This window comes from Anomaloglossus baeobatrachus, chromosome 2 (assembly GCF_048569485.1).
Source record: "Anomaloglossus baeobatrachus isolate aAnoBae1 chromosome 2, aAnoBae1.hap1, whole genome shotgun sequence".
Classification (NCBI taxonomy): Eukaryota; Metazoa; Chordata; class Amphibia; order Anura; family Aromobatidae; genus Anomaloglossus; species Anomaloglossus baeobatrachus.
Window position 1 is genome coordinate 344537672 of NC_134354.1, and position 5361 is coordinate 344543032.

A 5361-nucleotide genomic window follows, 5' to 3' on the forward strand; every position below is an offset into this window, starting at 1 on the left:
AAATATATAGTTCCCATAAATACAAAAGCAAACGACTAAACTGTGTAGAAAAAAGTAACATTCAATGTAAACTTCAATTTAAGCAATATCCCTTTATAGGAGTAAAACTGGTAAAATATGTAATAAAAATTGTAAATGTTTCATTAACCAAAAACACTTTTCTTCAGCAATAAAAAGGCCCCGTCAGTTACAATTCGGCTCCGATAGCCAATACTCTATAATATTTTGTCAGGTTGCATAGTGTAGTGGTAATCACCTCTGCTTTACACGCAGAAGGTCCTGGGTTCATTCCTAAATGCTAGACCGCATTGCAGCATGGTGAGCTTCCCACTGGGACATATGATTTTTATTCATGTGACGATTCATGGAAGAAGTTGGCAAACTGCAGAGGTTTTGACCTCTACTAACAGAATCATGACAACTTTTACATATCACATGATTTGGGTGATCTTTTGCTATGTCAAAAAAGGACCAGGCTAGGCAAGCCTTAGAGGGCATGCGACCTGCTGAGCCACCCCGACTAGTGCTCAGAGGCAGAGTTGTGGCTGAGAATGCAGTTGTAGACATGCTACCAGTACTACTCCTCTGTCCAGAAAGGCGCAAGATAACTTCATCATCAGTAGCATCCTCCTCCACCGCCTCTGTTGACCTCCTCGAGTGCCTGACTGTGGGTTGACAGTAGGTGGGATCTAGAACTTCCTCATCAAGCGTTGTGTTTGCACTCCCCTCCCCCTCAGACCGAGCCTCTTCCTGACGTGAACCAATATTTAAGTTGTCATCCCAATCTGGTATCTGCGTCTCATCATCATCAGTATGTTCCTCATTGTCTATAACAACAGGTGTTACAGTTTGTGAATAAGGGTCAACATTCTGCTCCCAAACTTGGTCCTCATGGCCTGAATCAGAGTCACAAAGGTTCTGGGCATCACTGCAGACCATTTCCTGGTCTGTACTCACTGTAGCTTGAGAGCAGACCTCTGATTTTCAGGCTATAGTGTGACTGAACAGCTCAACCGACTCAGCCATCTCAGTTCCACCATACTGTGCAGGGCGGATGGAGACTTCACAGCTGGGAAAAAACAATGAGAAATGTGAAAAGTTCATATTAATACATATTTCACTATGATACTCATGAATATAAAAATCTTTTTTGAACATTCGCTTAAACAAGAAACAAGAAAAGAGAAGAAGAAGGCAAACAAAGTCCAATTTCCATACAAAAACAGTATTTATTGTTACAATATTTTTTTTATATGTAAAGATAATGCATATAGAGCGGTAGGTGAATATACACAATAAAGATCAGTGATGAACAATAATCATATCCTGCTAAGTATCGCACGTGTACAACAATGTAACAATGTATATATTCATATATATGTAGAACATAGGGACACTAATACAATTTAGTAGTTGAAAATAGCAACCACAACCATGTCAAAAGACAAAATCCTTGCAAATGCTGGAGATATACAGTCAAATATATATATAAGTATCCAGGCTATGGACAAAAGTTACATAGGCACCCAGAAAACTATTGTGACCACCAATATGGGGTATATAATACTAATTAATATAATCAATGGAGTCAATTTAAATATAGTCCATAATTGACCACATTGGTGTAATAACAAGGTCTAATGGATGCCCATAAGTGTACACAAATATCAGCATACACTGCACTACATACATATACTGTACAAACCACCAGCATCTGATTAATTGGCACAATTACCCATTAAGATTAAATGGACAACCACCCACAACCTGGGTAGCAACAGCATACAGAAACTGCAAAGAAACTACAGCCTGAATTGCATAGTGTGTAATCCCTAGTTTCAACTAATTAGCATAGAATGACTAAACAGCTAGTTGGCAAACAAGGTTTGGGGAGGAACATAATAAGGACTTCCCAAGGATTACTGCATCAAAAGATACAATATTTACATAGCCAAACCAAGGGGTTATTACCATACCTCAGCATATAAAAACTGCAAAGATACTACAGCCTGAATTGCATAGTGTGTAATCCCTAGTTTCAATTAATTAGCATACAATGACTGAGCAGCTGGTTAGCAAACAAGGTTTGGCAGGGAACTTAATAAGGACTTCCCAAGGATTGCTGCATCACAAGATACTATATTTACATGGCCAAATCAAAGGGTTATTATCATACCTAGAGAGATGAACAAACACATGGCAGATATGCGACAGGAAGCAGCCCAATGGCTGTTTCGGAGACTTGAGAGCTGGGAGAAAGCAAGTGTGATTGGGATGACAACTCAGAGGACTGGTGTTTTTTGGATGTGGTAGTTGAGGTGGCGGAGAGGGCACTTGTTTGACCACTTGAGATCCATTCAAGCATTTTCTTTTTTTGGCCATCATCAACCTTTGTTTTAGTTGTTCGTGTCCGTAAAAAAGGGAGCACATCGGATTGTCCACGGTAAGTAGTAGACATCTTACTTTTGCTGAAAGATGGTCTATCTTCAGCAGATGTTAATGTAGCTTTGCCACCTTCCCCACGTACAAACCCTTTTTTTCCTTTTCCAACACGCCTCTTCCCCTTTCCACCAGCATCTGTCATTTTGCCACTCATTTTGATTGCGACAAGATTGGGTACTTAAAATGTGGTAGTAAAAATTGAGAGGTGGTGTAGATTGCAGCGGTGGTCAAGCTTTATTAACAGCAGAATAAACAACAATAACTATCCCTGACAATGCAACTACGGCCCTTAAACTGGCAGCATAGTTTGCTATTAGAATGGCTTAGTAACAATGAGCTTCAGTGTGCAATGCAGTGGTGCTGCAAATAGCTTTGCACCAGTGGGACAATAATGGAAGTCCAAAAGCCACTTTTAGGATGCCACTAAGTTTACTCAGTGTTTGCTAGTATAATGGCTTAGTAACAATGAGTTTGAGTGTGCAATGCAGAGGTGCTGCAAATAGATTTGCACTAGTGGGACACTAATGGAAGTCCAACAGCCACTTTTAGGATGCCATTAAGTTTACTCAGTGTTTGCTAGTATATTGACTTAGTAACAATGAGTTTGAGTGTGCAATGCAGAGGTGCTGCAAATATATTTGCTCTAGTGGGACACTAATGAAAGTCCAAAAGTCACTTTTAGGATGCCACTAAGGTTACTCAGTGTTTGCTAGTATAATGGCTTAGTAACAACGAGTTTGAGTGTGCAATGCAGTGGTGCTGCAAATAGCTTTGTACCGGTGGGACACTAATGGAAGTCCAACAGCCACTTTTAGGATACCACTAAGTTTACTCAGTGTTTGCTAGTATAATGGCTTAGTAACAATGAGTTTGAGTGTGCAATGCAGAGGTGCTGCAAATAGATTTGCACTAGTGGGACACTAATGGAAGTCCAACAGCCAATTTTAGGATGCCACTAAGTTTCCTCAGTGTTTGCTAGTATAATGGCTTAGTAACAATGAGCTTGAGTGTGCAAAGGGCAGGAGGGGCCAGTGGCAGGGTTGTGGGTCAGTGTACAGGAAAGGAAGCCTCACTTTCTATCCCTCCTAATGGGGAAATGCAGCGAGGAAGTCCTTGACCTTAGCTACACAGACGCTGTTATCTGTAGCTGTTAAAATCTGTTTCTATGGACCTGACTGTCACCTATGGCTCTGAGCCTGCTGTTATTAGCCCTTACAACGGCTAATAGAAATTTCTATCCCTATTCTGTATAGCGCTGTGTGTAGAGCGTACACAGCAGTATCAGAGACAGAAGCTATGCCAGCGGTGACTGACACCAAGACGCAGAAGAGATAATGGCGTCTGGATGGGCAGGTACCTGTTTTTATAATGCAGGGACATGTGACATGGACATCCTATCACACATGCCGTTGCTTCTCTGGCTTAAAGTCCACTTAGCTGTGTGTGTGTGTCTGGGATTGGCTGACATGCTGGTCCGCCCCACTACACGCACGCGCTTAGGGAAGGAAGACAAGGAAAAAAAAAATGGCGATCACAATTATCCCAGCAGCAGTGATCTGAATGCGCTGTCCCCGCACACTATACGCTGAAATTTCATAATAGTGGGAGTCACAGAGTGACTTACACTATTACAGCGGAAAGCTAGCTGGTAATTAGCTTGGCTTTTTCCTGCTAGAACCGTTCTCAAACTTAACTAGTACAATCAAGCTTTAGCAAAAAGCTCGAGTTCTAGTTCAATCTAGAACAGCCCCCAAAACCACTCTAACCGCGAACCACACTCAACTCTAGTCATCACATCTGCTTCACATGCACTTAATTGTAAATGTTTCATTAACCAAAAATACTTTCCTTCAGCAGTAAAATTGTGCTCTGCTAGCCAAGATTCTATAACTTTCCATCAGGTTTCATAGTGTAGTGGTCATCACGTCTGCTTAACACGCAGAAGGTCCTGGGTTCAATCCACAGTAAAACCAATGTGTTCATCGTGTTGAAAAAACATTCATCAACCTGCAATATATGAAGATTTTGGCTTTGTTGCTGAATTACGCGATGTTTTGGCTTTCATCACAAACAGAACTGCGAATTTGTTTTTTTTCCACTGACGGTCAAAACTCGCCTCTAATTGCCATTACTTTGTAGTATTTCACAGGTTTCAAAGTGTAATGGTCATCACGTCTGCTTCCCATGCAAAAAGTCCTGGGTTCAAACCCCAGTGAACCCAATCCATTTTCCGTGTTGAGATAATTTCCTATCACCCTTCAAAATATACAATTCTTGGCTTTGTTGCCAAATGAGGTTACATTTTTGCTTCCATCACCAAAAGAAGTATGATTTTGGGTTTCTTTTTTATTGACCATTTTAGCAGAAAACATAATCCCATATTGTAAAAATCCTGTTTGTTTCAAAATATATAGTTCCGATAAATACAAAAGCAAAAGACCAAACTATGTAGAAAAAAGTAACACATTAAACATAAACTTCAATTGAAGCAAAATCCCTTTGTAGGAATAAAACTGGTAAAATATGTAATAAAAATTGTAAGTGTTTAATTAACCAAAAATACTTTCCTTCAGCAAGAAAAAGGCTCCGTCAGTCACAACTCTGCTCTGCTAGCCAATACACTATAACTTTCCATCAGGTTTCATAGTGTAGTGGTTATCACGTTTGCTTAATACGCAGAAGGTCCTGAGTTAAATTCCCAGTGAAACCAAGCTGTTCTTGGTGTTGAAGTAATATTTGTCAACCTGCAATATATGAAGTTCTTGGCTTTGTTGCTGAATGACGGGATGTTTTGGCTTCCATCCCCAACAGAACTACGAATTTGTTTATTTTTCCCCTGGCGTTCAAAACTCATTTTTTATTGCCATTACTTTGCAGGATTTCACTTGATTCTTAGTGAAATGGTCATCACGTTTGTTT

The 5361-nt window shown here is 40.2% G+C and overlaps 1 non-coding gene across 1 annotated transcript; it reads left to right on the top strand.

The window, feature by feature from the left end:
• The first annotated feature begins 5079 nt into the window (after positions 1-5079).
• TRNAI-AAU (transfer RNA isoleucine (anticodon AAU)) lies at positions 5080-5152 on the top strand. The gene has a single exon. It is a non-coding gene; the product is annotated as a tRNA-Ile (tRNA).
• The last annotated feature ends 209 nt before the right edge of the window (positions 5153-5361 follow it).